The 19105-nt window shown below is 40.5% G+C and overlaps 1 long non-coding RNA gene across 1 annotated transcript in view; it reads left to right on the forward strand.

Annotated features, from left to right (window-relative positions):
• The window catches only part of LOC133774928 (uncharacterized), a 39837-nt gene extending 22096 nt beyond the window's left edge, over positions 1–17741 (forward strand). The window contains exons 2-3 of the long non-coding RNA XR_009868184.1: positions 14752–14945; positions 17577–17741. This is a non-coding gene — a long non-coding RNA (uncharacterized LOC133774928). The remainder of the gene's footprint in view (positions 1–14751; positions 14946–17576) is intronic.
• Positions 17742–19105: the final 1364 nt, after the last annotated feature.

Genomic DNA, 19105 nt, shown 5'->3' on the forward strand with positions numbered 1-19105 from the left:
CATCCACTGGTTCACTCCCCAATTGGCTACAATGGCCGGAGCTGTACTGATCCAAAGCCAGGAGCCAGAAGCTTCTTCCTGGTCTCCCATGCGGGTGCAGGGGCCCAAGGACTTGGGCCATCTTCTGCTGCTTTCCCAGGTCGTAGCAGAGAGCGGGATTGAAATAGGAGCAGCCAGAATTCGAACCGGCACCCATATGTGATACCAGCACTGCAGGCTGGGGCTTTAACCAGCTGCCCCAAGGAGGACACCTTCTTACATAACCAAATTCCAATATGACTCACTTAATGACCCAATGTAATTCCTTGATGCCATGTAACAACCTATTACATATTCAAATGCTTACCTTGCTTTATATTTTTTCTAATTGATAATTCAATCAAGGAGCACACTGTGTTGCTATGTCTTCGCTTACCCTCTTTCCCATGCTATTGCTTTTTCAAAGAGGCCAGTCAAGAGGGCTCTGTTCTTGACTTTTGGATTCCTTCTTCATGGTGGTTTTAACTTGTTCTATCTTCTCTATAACCTACACATCTAAAGTCTTGAGGTTTAGGTGACACATTTTGAAGAACTATGATTGAGGCTACCGAGCTCTGTTAGTGATGCCAACTTTGACCTTGAATTGGGCAACGTCAATCACAGTTCTCTTCATTATTCAGATATATTTTAGCTTTGTTGATTTGTGAAATGATAATTTGGATCATGCAAATATCTAGTTCCCCAAAGTGAATTGTTTTTCTTTTAAAAAAACATACTTTTGATTCCAATCATGAATTAGCTTTTCATCAAGCAGGGTATGTTCCATCTAAAATTATGAATACTACCAAAGTCTGTAGGAAACCTACAGATAATTGTTTATTTTTCTGCTCTTATGAATATCTTCATTGTTTTTGGTACCATTGTGATATACCGCAGTTGCATTTACCTGAACTAGTAAACTGGGCATCAATGGGTTCCTAGAGCTATGTGTTATAATTCCCTAGTGGAGTAATGTCAAATGCTGTGGAGGTAAATGTCATATTTCCATGAGCAAAGAAATGTGATCAAGGAAGCACCCAGTATACTGAGAAGCCAGGGCTTATTGTGGGTGTGATGTGGGCCCTTATTGTAAAGTATTTATACCATACACTGAAATTGAAATGTGGATCCTTTCAAGTGATTTCTTTGCTTCCTTTTCAAGCCAGTCAAAAGACATGAGTAAAGACATACCAGTAACCAAACATGGTAGTATCAAGCGTAATTAGGAATAGAAAATCATTTCTAAAATCTGTGTCTGATCATTTTCTTTATTTCATTCATTTTTGCTTCACCCTCATCTGTGATTCATTTGCCCTTCGTCATCTTCCACAATGGCTTCTCCAAGAATATCAGGCTTGAACCATACGACATGGCTCACACCCACTTCAAGCATTGTTTAAAATCTCATTTATTATTTTGTACTGTGGTCTCACTTAAAAGCCAGTATTACTGAGACTGTAGAGCACATACCTTTAATTCCCAGGGTAAAGGGGGGAGAGAGAGAGAGAGAGAGAGCAAAAACAAGTTGGGGGGGGGGGTGAGAGGAGGCGGGGGCTAAAACTGAGAGATCGCCCACAACGGAAATGTGAAGAAAACAAGTAAATTCAGAAGTCTCACTGGTAGATGAAGTCTCTAGACACTAAAAATTGGAAACTACCCAAACCTAGGCTTAGTCTAGTACAGAAAAATGATGAAGACCAGGACTGCTAGTTTTTTGTAACAACAGGTTAGTTATTTAAAGACCACATTCCCAGGATTACAAGAATTTGCCTGAATCACCCAGGGAATATTGATCTGCACTAGAATTAGTAAAACTGAAGAGACAGGATTCTTTGTGAGCTGCCTATTACATGAAACTATATTTAGGCCTTGAAATTAACACTGGGAGTAATCATATTAAATTGATATCAGCAGGTAAAAGCTATACTAAATAGGGATTATATTTTTCCAACAAGTTACAAAATTTTTCCAATTAGATACAAAAATCCAGGTGTCTGGGGGAGACTAACCCAGTTAAAAACCAGTTGGGTTTACCCCAACTGTTCTTTTAAAGAAAAAAAAAAACCAATGTCCTGTGCTGAAGTACCTAATGACAGTAATCCAACCATTCATTCAACTCCACTTTCAACTCATTTTCCTTCCTCCACTCTTAAATACAAACTAGTCACCTACAATTGAAAACTGTGCTGCCTTACAAGAGTGTGCTCTATGGATGCAGCCCCATCCAAAAACACTTTGGGAATGAACACAGTAAAAAGCATTTACCTAACAGGGAATAGAAAAATACTGGAGGGAAATTTTCCTTTTTCTGTTGCAATGAGAATCCCCCTTCACACCTTTTTCTAAGAAAGTTGTAAGCCACACCTTTATAAGAAGGTCAAATTACAGACCACACATGTGCTTCCAGCAATAAATTATTCAGCAGCTCATTCTATCAGGGTCTCACTGTTCTAGAAGCTGCAAAAAGATATGAGACATAAGATAAGAAAGTAACAGACATTGAACTGTAATTTTCATTCCTCTTACTAAAGGGAGTTTGGCTGGAAGAACCAAACGAGGCAGTATCCACATTCATCCACTGGTTTATTTAAACAGACTTTTCTTACTTCTATGCAGTGCTGCATTTTTTAACTATTTATTTTATTTGAAAAGCAGAATTACAGAGAAAGGGAGAGACAGAGAGAAAGAGTGAGAAACAGAGACAGAGAGAGATCTTCCATCATAGGCAGCAGCTTTACATGCTATGCCACAATGCCAGCCCCAAGAGCTATCATTTTCAACCTCAAATTCTCAAAGATTGGGTTGCAAATTCCTCCTCTTCCAGTCTGAGGAATGTTTTTTTACTACCAAGGGCCTAAAAGACTTATTTTCAATGTGAGGCCCTCTACACTAGTGGTATTTTTTTTTTATTGTGTAGAATATATATAATGAAATTTACCATTCCTAAATTTATGTACAGTGGCATTAAAGTACATTCACATTGTTTTGCAGCCATCACCACCACCCACTTCCAGAACTATTTCATTTTCCCAAACTGAAACTCTGTGTTCCTTGAACTATAACTCTGGCTGGCATTGTGGTGCAGTGGGTTAGAGCTTGGGCCTGCAGCGCTAGCATCCCATATGGGTGCTGGTTGGAGTCCTGGCTGCTCCACTACCAATCCAGCTCCCTGCTAATGCACCTGGGAGGGCAGTGGAAGACGGTCTCGGTCCTTGAGCCCCTGCACCCACATGCAGGACCTGGAAGAGGCTCCTGGCTCTTGGCTCCTGGCTTTGGATTGGTTCAGCTCTGACTGTTGTGGTCATTTGGGAAGTGAACCAGAGGATTGAAGACCCCTGTCTCTCACTATCTCTACCTCTCTCTGTAACTCTTTCAAATACATAAACTAAGCCTTTAAAATTTTTTTAAAAAATAACTCCCCATTCTCTTCTTGTCCCAGGCCCTGGTAACTACCATTGGCTATCTCCATGAATTTGATTACTCTAGGTACTTCATATATGGGGAATTGTACAGTAGTTGTCCTTTTGTTACTGGCTTCTTAACATAGTAACATAAAGTCTTCAGGATACATCCATGTGTAAACATGTTTAAGAATTTCTTTCCTGCTTAAGGCTGAATGATATTCCATTGTGTTTATTTTTGAAATGTTTATTTTCATCTACTTGAAAGGCAGAGCAAGTGAGAGAGAGAGAGAGAGAGAGAGAGAGAGAGAGAATCTTTCATTCACTGGTTCATTTCCCAGATGCCCTTAACAGCTAGGGCTGGGCTGGGTCAAACTCAGGAGCCTGGAGCTCCTTTGGGTCTCCCAAATGGTTAGCAGATTACCAAGTACTTGAGCCATCATCTGCTGCCTCCCAGGATGCATTACCAAAAAGCTGGATCACAAGTGGAGGAGCTGGCTTTGCCTCAAACTGGCACTCTGAAATGGTGCTAAGCAGTGGCTTAACTTGCTGTACAATGATGCTCCCCCCCTCCATTGTATTGATATACCTTGTTTTGTTTAACTATTCATCCATAGATAGACACTTGCATTCTTTCTACCTTTTGGCTAACATGAATGATTCATTATGAACATTGGTGCACAAAGTTTAAGTTTCTGCTTTCAATTTGTTTGGGAACATACCCAGAAGTGGAATTGCTGGCTCATATATGTTTATTATATTTAATTGCTCTACTGTTTCTCATAGCACTGCAGTAATTTACACTCCCACCAGCAAAAGACAAGTGTTCCAGTTTCTCTGCATCTTTACCTGCTAGAGAGTTTTAACAGGGGTATTCTTTATACTAAGGGTAAACTCTTCCTTGTTATACAGGATTGTCTCACACCCCTGGCCCCACACGCTCTTAGAACATAATGGAATAATGTAAACCAGTTATAGTGGCAAACAGAGCCCCCTTCCCCTCACTCATAGATAATATGTTTGCAAACATTCTCTAAAAGGGCAGGTATTTGGCACAACAGTATTATGCTGCTCAGGATTCCTGCATCCATATTGGAGCACCTGGAATCAAGTTCCTCCTGTGCCTCCACTTCCAATACAGTGTTTTGCTAACACACACCCTGGGAATCAGCAGATGATGGCTCAAGTACTTGGGTCTCTGCAACCCAAGTGGGAGACTCAGAAATAAAACAAAATAAAAGTCCCCCAAGGGATGGAAATAAGCTACCCATTAGATCCCCTTCTCTACTCCTCCAATCCTTTCCGATGCCTTATCAAAATCTCTCTCTTTCTCTCTCTCTTTCTCTCTGTGTGTGTGTGTGTGTGTATATGTGTCTGTCTCTGTCTCTGTCTCTCTCTCTTTTTGGTCTTATTTTCATATCCCTTCCCTGATTTGATAAGCAGAGAACAGTATGAATGGAAAGAGGAGATTCAGATAGAGGAAAGTATTTTAAAATATTAATTCACCACACAAGGATTTGTCATCGTACTTACTTCTGTTTTGTTTTTTACTAACTAAAGGTTTTTGTGATCTTTATTTTCTTGCCAAACAAAAAACTTTTTTAGGGGCCGGCGCTATGGTGTAGAGGGTAAAACCACAGCCTACAGTAGTGGCATCTCATATGGACACCATTTGAGTCCCGGCTGCTCTACTTCCAATCCAGCTCTCTGCTATGGCCTGGGAAAGTAGAAGATGGCCCAAGTGCTTGGGCCCCTATACCCTCGTGGGAGAAATGGAAGAAACTCCTGTCTCCTGGCTTTGGATCAGTGTAGCTCCAGCCATTGTGGCCAATTGGGGAGTGAACCAGCGGATGGAAGACGTCTCTCTCTCTCCCTGCCTCTCCTTCTCTCTGTGTAACTCTGACTTTCAAATAAATAAATAAATATTAAAAAAAACTTTTAGATATTCAAAAAAGGCCACAGGCATGCAATACAGCCTTCCAAAACACTTTATGAACTGTATTAATGAACAGAACTTCCATTGCTTTCATAGGATGTTGTATTAGTCTAGTACTTGTCTTTCACTCACTGACTGACTTGTCAAGTCTCTAGTCTTATGACCTCAAGAAACTCCAATGGGAAAGTGAGACAATTCAGTTAAATGATCATTAGCTATTGTTTTTTTTTTAAACATTGTGGTTTTGTTTTTTAAAGAGATTTATTATTTATTTATTTGAAAGGCAGAGCAACAGAGAGAGAGAGGAGAGAGATGGAGTCAGAGAAAGAGATATTCCACCTCCTGACTCACTCCCTTAATGATTACAACATCTGAGGCTGGATGAAGCTGGGTCATGTTGAAGCCAGGATCTAGGAACCCCATCCAGGACTCCCACCTGGGTGGCAAAGGCCCAAATATTTTGGTCATCTCTGCTGCCTTCTCAGGTGCATTAGTAGGAAGCTGGATTAGAAGTGAAGCATATTGATGATCCGATATGGGATGTTGGCATAGCAAGCAGTGCCTTCATCTGTTGTGCTATAAAGCCAACTGCAGTTATTTCCTTTTTAAAGAAAATTTTGTTTAATTTATTTGGAAGGCAGAGAGAGAGAAACAGAAAGACAGATCTCCCATCCATTGGTTCACTCCCTAAAACCTCTCAACAGCTGGGGCAAAGCCAACCTGAAACCAGGAGCAGGAAACTCAATCTGGGTCTCCCATATGGTTTCAGGTACTTCAGCCATCACCTGCTGCCTCTCAGGATGTTCACTAATAGGAAACTGTAATTGGGAGTGGAATCAGACCTTGAAACTAGACACTGATGTGGAATGTGGGCTTCCCAAACAGTGTCTTAACCTGTAAATCAAATGTCTTGCCTCTATTATTAAGAGTCATCCCTTAAAAACAGTGCAGTTGGGCTGGCGCCGCGGCTCACTAGACTAATCCTCTGCCTGTGGTGCTGGTACCCTGGGTTCTAGTCCTGGTTGGGGCGCCGGATTCTGTCCCGGTTGCTCTTCTCTGCTGTGGCCCGGGAGTGCAGTGGAGGATGGCCCAAGTCCTTGGGCCCTGCACCTACATGGGAGACCAGGAGGAAGCACCAGGCTCCTGGCTTCAGATCGGTGCAGCACGCCACCATGGTGGCCATTTGGGGGGTGAACTAACGGAAGACCTTTCTCTCTGTCTCTCTCTCTCTCACTGTCTAACTCTGCCTGTCAAAAAAAAAAAAAAAAAAAAAAAAAAACCAAAAAAGTGCAATTGTACACAGTGGTCAGTAAATAATTGCACAAATTCACATCTCATCATTCAGAGGAGCCAAGCTTTCTGAAAATATAAACAATTTAAATTTATTTATTATCCACTTTATTTAGCTTTTATGGATCTTTCCCATTTTTATTTTCATGGCTTTCTGATGTTCAAATAGTCTCCTTTTCTAAGTGACTGCAGACATCTTTGTCAGAAACCTATCTCTACTTTCTTTTTTTTTTTTAAGATTTTTTATTTTATTTGAGAGCGAAAGTTACAGACAGAGAGAGGGTGAGACAGAGAAAGAGGTCCTCCATCTACTGGTTTACTCCCCAAATGGCCACAATGGCTGGAGCAGGGCCAATCCAAAGCCAGGAACCAGGAGTTTCCTACAGGTTTCCCACGGGGGTGCAGAGGCCCAAGCACTTGGGCCATCTTCCACTGCTTTCCCAGGCCGTCAGCAGGGAGCTGGATTGGAAGTGGAGCAACCGGGACTTGAACTAGTGTACCAGTGCTGCAGGCAGATACTTAACCTACTATGCCATAGTGCCAGCTCTGACCTAGCTACTTTCTAACCAACCAGTATAATCTCTTTGAATTTGCCTTCTCATCCACAAATCTCTAAATTTAAAAAGTGATTCAGTTCCTTAAAAGTGACTAGTTGATTGTTTAAATTAAAATAATTTTCTCATAAAAACTACAAAATAAAAAATGCATTCCAATTAATTGGATAAAATGGCAGTTATGTTTCTTCTCCTGTGTTGCATGAATGTTATAGTTACTCAACAGTCTAGAGAAAATATAAAATCTTGAATTTGAAAAACATTTTTCTTCTTGGGCTGGTATTGTGGCATAATGGATTAAGCTACCATCTGCAATGCTGGCATCCCATATGGGCACCTGTTTGAGTCCTGGCTGCTTCACTTTTGATTCAGCTCCCTGCTATTTCCCCTGGGAAAGCAGAGGAGGATGGCCCAAGTGGTTGGATCCCTGCTACTCATATGGGAGACTCAGAAGAAATCTGTGGCTCCTGACTTCTACCTGGGCCAGCCCTGGTATTTGTAGCCATTTGGGGAGTGAACCAGTGGATGGAAGACCTCTCTCTCTCTCTCTCTCTCTCTCTCTCTCTCTCTCCTTCTCTCTATGTGTGTGTATAATTCTGTCTTTCAAATAAATTGAATAAATCTTTTTTTAAAATATTTTATTTATTTATTCGAAAGTCAGAGTGTTACACAGAGAGAAGAGGCAGAGAGAAAGAGAGGTCTTCCATCTAATGGTTCACTCCCCAATTGGCTGCAACTGACGGAGCTGCACCAATCCGAAGCCAGGAGCCAGGAGCCAGGAGCTTCTTCTGGGTCTCCCACATGGGTGCAGGGGCCCAAGGACTTGGGCCATCTTCCACTGCTTTCCCAGGCCATAGCAGAGAGCTGGATCAGAAGAGGAGCAGCTGGGACTAGAACCGGCGCCCATATGGGATGCCGGTGCTTCAGGGCAGAGCATTAACCCATTGCGCCACAGCACCAGCCCCTTGAATAAAATATTTTTTCTAATTCACAAAAGAATTTTTTTGCCCATCATTAATGGTGGCCTGTGGATCCACAGACGACATTACCTATATCCATTATTCTAAAACTTCCTTATAGGAGTCCTTGTAAAGTTCTGCTGCACTTTTTTATCTTCTTTCTTCAGTTTTTTTTTTTTTTTAAGATTTATTTATTTATTTGAAAGGCAGAACTACAGAGAGAGACAGAGACAGAGAGAGATGATCCATCTGCTGCTTCATTCCCCATATGGCTGCAAGCCAGGGAGCCAGTATCTACACAGGGTCTCCCACATGGCTGGCAGGGGCCCAAACATTTGGGCTATCTTCTACTGCTTTCCCAGGCACATTAGCAAGGAGTTGGATTAGAAGTGGAGCAGGTGGGACTTGAACTGGTATTTATATGGCATGCTAGCATTGCAGGCAGCAGCTTAACCAGTTGTGCCATGATGCGGGCCCTGATATTTTTTCATTTGGGGTTCATTGTGCTGTGTTATTCTGAGTATTCAGCAACAGTGTCTATGGGGCATGTTTCTGAATTGAACTTCCATTTGGACTCCTTTGGATAAACTTTTATTGCTTCTTTGTTTGTGGAATCCTGAGTTATTCATTAGCATTTCTTAGTCATGGTTTCATCTCAAACTGAAAAATAAATCACCCTCAAAGAAGCATATGAATTTCTGGAACATACTGTTGGAATATCAAAATGACCTCAAAAGACAAAAGACAGGTGGCAGCTGTCTGAGAAAGGCCTCCTGTGGAGCTGAGAGAAGTGAAATGACCAAGGAGAAGAATCAGAATCTTTTAGAAAACATCAAATGTGCTAAGCTGAAATTACTTTCTGCATATTTTTAAAGAATGAACATTCTTCAGAGGCCGCTTGTTCAGATGGTTGGGGTGCCGCATGTGGGTTTGAGTACAGTTCCATTCCAGAACTTAGGAGGCAGCAGTGATGGCTCAAATAATTGGGTTCTTGTCACCCATGTGCAAGACCTAGGTTGAGTTCCAGGCTCCTGGCTTTGGTTTCAGCCAGGGGCAATGAGGGAACTTGGGGGATGAACCAGCTGTTTCTCTCTCTCTCTCTCTCTCTCTCTCTCTCTCTCTCTCTCTCTCTCTACTTCTCCAGTAAGAAAAACAAGTAGAGGGCAGTGTTGTGGCACAGTAGCTTAAGCCTACAATGTCAGCACATCGCACATGGGTTTCAGTTCAAGTCCTGACTGTTCCACTTCCAGTCTAGTGGGAAAGCAGTGGAAGATGACCCAAATGCTTGGTCCCCTGCCACCTACATGGGAGACCTGGATTGAGTTCTAGGCTGCTGGCTTCATCCTGTCCCAGACCTGATCGTCATGGCCACTTGGGGAATAAATCAGTGGTTGGAAAATTTCTGTCTTTGTCTCTTCCTGTCTTTGTAACTCTGCATTTCAAATAAATAAATTAATCTTTTTTTAAAAAAGTAACTAAGTAACAATTTAAAAAGTGGAATCAAGATTCCTTCATTTTTTTTTTCCTCTTTCCTAAACTCTCTTGGCTTGTAGTTTTGTCTCATACTTACCTCAAAAGTTTGCTGTGAGGATTAATTGAGGCAGTGTATCTAATCTGCTTAGCCTGATGCCTAGAACCTAATAATCATTCAATAAAAGATCTAAAATTGTGACAGTAAAGATAACGATGCCTGGAAATTCAATTTATTCTATTATGCCCAGAAATTCTATTTCTCTAACTTTTAAAAAACTTGTTCAAATTGGTAAATACTCATGTGTTATTCTTCTAAGTTACGAGTCAAACATAAACTCATCATTGGCTCTGACCTGGCCAGGGTCATCATTACCAACAGGAAGTGTTCAAACTCCTTCGCACAACACGAGACACTCGGGATTTGGCAACTGCAACCACCTGTGGTCTGTCTCCCGCAAACTCCCTCATACCTGCTGACCCAAGTGTGTCACATGTTTACAGCTGCCCAGCCCCAACTACTGACCTCGTTCACCTCTTTGGCCTTATGCCCAAATTAGGACACTTTTTTGTAAATAATAGGAAGCTATTAATTTGTAGATTGGGAAAGCAAGTATGAAATGAGACTGTTCAAGGCTAATCAGATGTGTGGTCATCCTATAATTAACACTTTATTTCCTAATTTACTTCTTTGGTTTTCCACCTTGCCAAGCAGTGGGTTCCTAGCTGGAAGGAATCAGATTTCTCTCCTTGGTGTCTGGATGCTTGTGCCTGGCACAGAGCCTAGCATGTAAGTAGGTACTCAATTGAAGTTTGCTGAACATATGCATGGTTAGACAGATGAATTAGTGAACTAATTAAATTGTCACTAATACTTTGAGAATAGTTTTTATTAAAACGAGAGTTTGCAGATAACATTGTGAAGACTGATTTCCCTTAACATGGCTAATCATGTTGTGCTCTGTTTTGTGTTGCTATAACAGAATACTAAAGAGTAGGTAATTTATAAAGGAAATAGATTGGTTCTTATATTTCTGGAGGCTAGGAAATCCAAGGTCAAGGATGTTTTATATCTGGCAAAGGTCTTCTTGCTGTGTCAGCATGATGGAAGACATCACCTGACAAGGGAATGAGGGAGTGTACCAGCCCAGGTGTCTCTTCCTCTTCCTCCTTTTTTTTTTTTTTAAGATATTTATTTATTTATTTGAAAGGCAGAAAGAGAAGGGGAGAGAGAGAGAGAGAGAGAGAGAGAGAGAATCTTCCAACCATTGGTTCACTCCTCAAATGACTGTAACAACCAGATCTGGGCCAGGCAGTACTTCATCCTGTTCTCCAACATGGATGGCAATGTCTTAAATGCTTGTACCATCACCATCACCTGCCAATTTCTAGGCACATTAGTAAAAGCTTGATATGAAGCAGAGCAGTCAGGACTGGAGCCAGTACTCCGATGTGGGATGTCAATATTCAAAGCCAAAGTGACAGCTTCCCCTGCTGTGCCACACAACACTCCATTTTTTTTGTAATTAGATTTTCTTTTTGAAGGTCAGTGAGACAGCCATACAGATAGTTTCCGTCTGCTGGTTCACTCTCCAAATGCCTACAATAGCCAGGGCTGGGCCTGGCCAAATCTAGGAGTCTAGAACTCAAACCAAGTTTCTTATAAGAGTGTCAGGGACTCAATCATCTGCTGCCTCCCAAGAAGCAGGGCCAGAACTCAAACACAAATAATCAGATGTCAGATATAAGCATCCCAGGAAACATCTTTCTCTTCTTAAATAATAACACCCTTCAATTTTGTAATTTTTATTTTTTATTTTTATTTGAAAAGGAGAGAGAGAGAGAGAGAGAGAGAGAGAGAGAGAGAGAGAGAGAGATCCTCCATTAGCTGGAAAACTCAAATGTCCACAACAGCAGAGGCTGGGCTAGGCTAAAGCCAGGAGTACAGAACTCAATTGGGGTCTCCCAGGAGATCTCCCATATGATTGTCAAGGACCAATAACCTGAACCATCATCTATGCTACTGCCTTTCAGTATATACATTAGCAAGAATCTGTACTGGAAGCAAAGTAGCTGGGACTCAAACCAGGCATTCACAATGTTTAACACTGTAACCACTGGCCCAAAGGCCCACCATACCAACCAGCATCTTAAATACTATGCAAAATGCCCACTAAGTATGATGTTTTCCAGATTCATCCATTTTGTTGTAAATGACTGGATTTCTAGTCTCAGTACCCAGGAGTAATCAATTTTTAAAATTCTTTACATTCGGTCAATTTATTTAATCATATGAACAAAGTTGTTATGTTTTTCTTTATTTTCAAAAAATATATGACACATTTGGCTTTTATTTCTTCTTAAATACTTAATCTTTTAAGGTTAAAAATTCATGACTTTCCCTATTTCATCATTTTTCTTTTCTTTTTTTTGACAGGCAGAGTGGACAGTGAGAGAAAGAGACAGAGAGAAAGGTCTTCCTTTGCCGTTGGTTCACCCTCCAATGGCCGCCGTGGCCCGCGCGCTGCGGCCGGCGCACTGCGCTGATCCGATGGCAGGAGCCAGGTGCTTTTCCTGGTCTCCCATGGGGTGCAGGGCCCAAGCACTTGGGCCATCCTCCACTGCACTCCCTGGCCACAGCAGAGAGCTGGCCTGGAAGAGGGGCAACCAGGACTAGAACCCGGTGTGCTGGCGCCGCTAGGTGGAGGATTAGCCTATTGAGCTGCAGCACCGGCCCCTATTTCATCTTAATTCACACTCTTTGATCTTTGAGGAAACATGTGTTTCAAGTCCCTTGCCCACAGAGGATTTTAAAAAATGTTTCCTAGGGTCTACTGATATTTCAGGAGATTTATTAATTTTAGTCATCTTTTTGTATGAAACTATGAACATGTCTACCTTTTAAAAACTGTTATATAAGCTTATGTTCCATTGCTGCTACTTAAGGTGATTGTGCTTCTAAAGGCTCTCACAATGCTAAAAAAACAAATATGTACTTAATACAGATAACTTCATTGAGCTATAATAAAAATAAATAAAAACAAACAACAAATGCTGGTGAGCATGTGGGGAAAAAGGTACCCTAAACCACTGTTGGTGGGAATGTAAACTGGTAAAGCCACTATGGAAGATAGCATAGAGACACCTCAGAAGTCTGATTATAGACCTACCATAAGACCCAGCAATCCCACTCCTCAGAATTTACCAAAGGGAAATTAAATCAGCATATGAAAGAGTTATCTGTACCCCCATGTTTGTTGCAGCTCAATTCACAATAACTAAGACATGCAATCAACCCAGATGCTCATCAACTGAAGACTGGATAAAGAAATTATGGGATATGAAAACCATAGAATACTACACAAATGAAATCCAGTCATTTGCAAAAAAATCAATGAATCCGGAAAACATTATAATTAATGAAATAAGGTAGCCCCAAAGGGACAAATACCACATGTTCTCCCTGATCTGTGAGGAGTAATAGATTACATAAAAGACAATCTGTAGAAGTGAAATTGACACTTTGAGAAACAATGACTTGAACAGCCCTTGTCTTGACTATTGCGGAACAGTTTTTGGATTTTTTTATACTATTTGTTGAACTCTTTACTTAACATAGAGTTAAACATATGTGTATAAAGTCAATTGAAAATAGATTTCAGTAAAAATATGAGCAAGAATAAGAGAGGGAGGGGATGAGGGATGGGAGGATGGGTGGGAGGGCAGGCATGGTGGGAAGAATCACCATGTTCCTAAAGTTGTATTTATGAAATGTATGAAGTCTGTAACTGTAAAGCTGTGTAGTTCTGCATACATTCCTATGGACTTACTTTTAAGGGTATCGTTTAAAATCTTGCCATAGGACCCCAAATCCCCTTAAGCTGGGTGGTAAAAATACCATCTTAAGTATTAAAGTGATCATATAAATAGGATTAAGTGTCTGATAATAATAGATAGAATTAAAAAGGAGTGAATGCTCCAACATGGAAAGCAGTCCACACAGCAGACTCATAGAATGACAATCACTTAAAGTAGCACTCTGACCTTAGAATCAGTCCTTAAGGCATTCTGTTCTGGCTGAAAAGCCCCTGAGAGCATTTCAGGCATGGAGAGCCAAGACACTGTGGCAAAAAGTGTTCTACATGAAGGATCTCAGTGGGTGAGACCCCAGTGGAAAGAAGTGGTCATCAAACAAGGAGGTATTTTTCTCTGAACTTCCATTTTGCTTATGGCCTTTTCTAAAGACTGATGGAGTTTGTGGATTCAAAAGGCCTGCATAGCCTAGGCAGCTCATGTCAAGAGTCTTGGGTGATCACTGACATCATATGTAAGAATGTTAATTGTTAAATTAACAGCAGGAGTCACTATACACTAACTTACCATGCAGGACATCTGTCTTCAAAGAGTTGTATTATAATTATGTCTAAGTGCTCACAAAATATGTATCATCCCTAGGTGCTTCTTTAAAGTTAATTAAGTTTTCAACAAAGAAAAAAGAAGTGAAATTAACTTCAAGATGCAATGACTTTGAACAGCCCATGTCTCAACTGTTGAGGAACAATTATGTGTGTGTGCTTTTTTGTGTGTGTGCAAATTGTTGAATTTTACTTAGTATAGAGTTGGTCTTCTGTGTGTAAAGTTAATTGAAAATGGATCTTAGTGGAAGGTGGGACTTGGAATGGGAGAGGGAGGATGAGGAAGGTTGAGAGAGTGGGTGGGAGGACAGCTATGATGGAAAGAATTCCTAAAGTTGTACTTATGAAATGCAGAAAGTTTGTATTCCTTAAATAAAAGATTTCTTTGGGGAAAAAAGGAAGAGAGAGAGATAGAAAGAGAGAGAGAGAAAGAAAGAAAGAGAGAAAGGAAGAAAGGATGGAAGGAAGGAAGGAAGGAAGGAAGGAAGGAAGGAAGGAAGGGGAGAGAGAAAGAAAAGGGTCATAAGGGCTTCCTTAGTATTGTATATTGAAAATCTCATTTTTGTAAGCAAATGTCCTTATAAAGTATATTTAAAACAACAACAACAAATGGGCCAGTATATGGTGTAGCGGGCAAACTGCCACCTGTGGCACAGGAATCCCACACGGGTGCCAGTTGAAGTCTAAGTTGCTCCTCTTCTGATCCAGCTCTCTGCCATGGCCTGGGAAAGCAGTGGAAGATGGCCCAAGTGCTTGGACTCCTGCATCTGCATGGGACACCCTGAAGAAGCTCCTGGCTCCTGGCTTTGGATCGGCACAGCTCTGGCCATTGCGACCATTTGGGAGGTGAACCAGTGGATGGAAGACCTTTCTCTCTGTAACTCTACCTCTCAAATAAATAAGTAAGAATCTTTAAATAATATGGAAAATGATCTGATTTGTGTCTTCATTATTTAACTGCTTTGGTAAAGGATGATTTGGTTTTTCAGTATTTATGACCATATATTCAGAAATGAAAGATAATCTGAGAAATCAATATGACAAAACATCAACTTACCTATGAGTAGATCTCAGTCATTTAGACTATAAACTCCAGGAGATGGGGACTATGCCTCACTGATCCTGCATATCTGCATGTGACTTTCATGGTGGCTTGCATAACCTTGGTGTAAGTTTCTGACACATAAGAGTTTTGTTACCTTCTATTCTGGCAAACACATTCTGAGATACTCATCAATAATATCAGATATATCAGAAGAAAAAAAAACCCTCAAAGATAAAGGAGAAGAAAAGAGTTGGCAAGGGGGCAGATCACTGACATGATCAGTATCCATGTCAACCAACCCAGGATGCAGTCTGGGTTTTCTACCTGTGCTAGAGATGGTCTGCCTCCCAGCAGAAGGCAAGGACCTGCAAAAGCAAGAGGAATCCTACATGCGTGCTCACTCAAATCTGGGTAGCCCCAGAGCAGGGGTAGGTGGCAGCTTGTGCCTCTAGGAGAGGAATCAGGGCCCTTATACAGACAATGAAATTGGCAGGAACTAATCTCCCCTGATGACTTCATAAACTTGGAATGAGCCAGAGAAGGTTCTTCCCTCCAGTTTATTCAAACCCTTTCAAAGGGAGACTCCATGAGTGACATCCTGATTTCTTTTTCCTCCCCAAATGTTGTTTTGTTCATGACTTATGCTAAGAAAATAATTCAGTAGATAAAAAATGCATTATTCACTCTCAGAAGAAAACTGCTGCTTGCATTAAAAAAATGCCTAATTCTAGTAAGAAGTTTACAGAATTTACTTCATATAAAAGCAAGTCTTGATTATATGAAATTCGAGATCTTGCCAACTTAATGGATTCCTGATAATTTTGATATAGTAGGTATCTTTTTTACACTTCACAGTTGGGAAGTTGTTGAGGGATAATTGGGCAGAGTCTCTGTTTTCTTTAAAAATTTAGAAAAATGAAATGTTCTACATTTCTTTTATATTATTATTTGGTGGGTTTATTTGTTGGCAAAATTTTATCCATGCTATTGTCTGAATTCTAAAAAGATCCAAATGACTACAGAAAAATTTATTAGAAAACTCTGCTTTGCTCTTTTTCCTTCTGGACAATTCCTAAGTTTTTTTTTCTTTATAATTCCTATTTAAAGTACCTACTCTATTTTTCATGGCCCATTACCAATATCCAAGATAGTGTCCAATTTTTAAATTCTGAAGTCTGCCTTGTGTGACTTCCAAACTAAACGAAATGAAAATACCTCAGACAGTCTGTGTTTACACACAGTGGCAAAATTAACCTCAAGTTACACAGATCACTGCACTGGGGACACTTCTGAGTTTCTACTTATGCTCCTTCTGGGCACACTATACATGCCCCATGCAAAGGCTTCCATGTCTTTTACTCCAGAAAAAAACAGGATTTCTGAAAATTTGCTCTGAACAAACCACAGTGTTGCAGATACAAAGGTGGGTTAAGATTCAGTCTGCAATTTGTTGATCTTGTTGGAATAGGTTCTTGAACTGTGATGCTATTGTGTCTCTAGGTGCACAAAGTTTGCTTCTATCAGAGGATTTCAAATACATGGGGTCATTAGTGCGCTTGACTTTCCACTGCGCAAGGTTCCTTTCTAATGCCGGTCGATTGTAAACAGTGTGGAGCAATGAAATACTTCAAGGACACCTTGAGGCACAGGCTCCTGCTTCTGAGAAACTATGCTAGAGAGTCTAGCATGATACAACAGTAGTCCAGGTTTCATTTGGGCCATCTCTGAGAATAGAACTCCTTGTAGAGCCACCGGGAGATATTTCAATTTCCACCCAGTTGTTGTCTAATCCTCAACTATCTGCTGGGTACATAGTGAATATCCAGCAAAGGTTTTCACCACTGAATGACAGAGAGTTACAGCCTCTTCACTGTGCTATGGAGCACTAGAAACTTACTCCTTCCATCTAACTGTGTCTTGGTAACTTTTGTTCAGCTTGCATCCATCTTCCCTTTTCCCACACTTCCCTATCACTATTCTAAGTTTGGATTGACTGTTTTTTTGTTAACTTCCACATGTGAGAGAGAACATGCATTATTTACTTTTCTGTGCCTGAGTATTTCACTTAATACTATAATTTCTAGTCCCATCCATTTCCTGACAAATAACAGTACATAATTATGTTTTATTGCTAAATAATTTTCCAATGTGTGTGCATGTGTATATACATATATAGTTTTGTTTATCCATTCATGCATTGATGGACACCTCCGATGATTCCATATTTTGGTTATTGTGAATAGTGTTTCAATGAACAAGGGACTCCATGTATCTCTTTGAAATGCTGATTTCATTTTCTTCGGATATATACCCAGAATGGTATAGTTGGGTCATATGATAGATCTATTTTTAGTTGTTTAAGAACTCTCAGGGCTGGCGCTGTGGTGCAGCAGGTTAATGCCCTGGCCTGAAGTGCTGGCATCCCATATGGATGCTGGTTTTAATCCTGGCTGCTCCTCTTCTGATCCAGCTCTCTACTATGGCCTAGGAAAGCACTAGAAGATGGCACAAGTCCTTGGGCCCTTGCACCCGCATGAGAGACCAGGAGGAAGCTCCTGGCTTCGGATCGGCACATCTCCGGCCGTTGCAGCCAATTGGGGAATGAACCATCGAATGGAAGACCTCTCTCCCTCTGCCTCTGCCTCTCTGTAATTCTGCCTTTCAAATAAATCAATAAATGAATAAATAAATCTTAAAAAAAAAAGAACTCTCAATAATGGCTATGTTAATTTGCATTCCAAAGATTTGCATTCTCTTTCCTCCAAATCTTTCCCAGCTTTTGTTATTTATTTATTTGATAAACTAAAGTGAGATGATATTTCTTTGTGGTTTTGATCTGCATTTTCTTGATAGTTGGTGATATTGGACTTTTTTTTTATATTTGCTGACTATTTGTATTTTTTCATTTGAGAAATCTCTATCTAATTCTCAAAGGACCATTTGAGTGCTCAAAGGCTAATACTGAACTCAGCTAAAAGGAGTTGTAGAATTATAGGCAAATGCCCAAGTTTGTCTTTGCTAAATTGTTGGCAAAGTTCTCCTGAGTCAATCCAAGACAAAAATCTGGCCTTAGCTGACCAGCAATTTTTGTCAACAGTTAGTCTTTTTCTACCCTCCCAATGCTTAAATGAACCTAAAAGGCAACAGTTAGCACAGCAAGGATCAACTGCTTTGCCCTGGTGCTTATTTTGTGGGTGGATTTATTCACTTTTAATATGGTATAGTGAGTAGTCATTTAGGCTAAACTCTAGTAATTTTTTGCATAATGTAAAGGATGCCTAGATTCTAGACCAATGTCAATATGATCCTTTACTATGGTAGGAAAATAACTTTCCAGCACACTATTTACTGACCTTCAAACAAAGGAAAATAGAGGAAATTAACATGATAAATCAAGAAAAATGTATTTTCCTTAAAAATACTGCTTCAGGGGCCGGCATGGCTCATTTGGCTAATCCTCTGCATGCAGCACCAGCATCCCATATGGGCACTGGGTTCTAGTCCCGGTTGCTCTTCTTCCAGTTCAGCTCTCTGCTGTGGCCCAGGAGGGCAGTGGAGGATGGCCCAAGTGCTTGGGCCCCTGCACCCTCATGTGAGACCAGGAGGAAGCACCTGGTTCCTGGCTTTTGATCTGCGCAGCGCCAGCTGTAGTGGCCATTTGGGGAGTGAACCAACAGAAGGAAGACCTTTCTCTCTGTCTCTCTCTCTCACTGTCTATAACTCTGCCTGTCAAATAAAAAAATAAATAAAAAATTAAAAAAATACTGCTTCAATGACTGTATATTTTTTAAATGCAAATGATCCCCAAAAATCCCAGTTTCCTACAATTCATGTACAGATACATATGTTCTCTGTGTAAAGAATGTATAGCTGATAACATATAGAAACTAGAGAAATTAATTTATAGCCAAATATTCTTCTGAATATTGCCAAATATAGCCAAATATTTTTATGAATAAAATGGTTACATCAAATGTGTTAAGTCAAGTATAAAATTGGCATATTATACTTCAAATG

The sequence above is a fragment of the Lepus europaeus genome, chromosome 16 (genome assembly GCF_033115175.1).
Source record: "Lepus europaeus isolate LE1 chromosome 16, mLepTim1.pri, whole genome shotgun sequence".
NCBI lineage: Eukaryota > Metazoa > Chordata > Mammalia > Lagomorpha > Leporidae > Lepus > Lepus europaeus.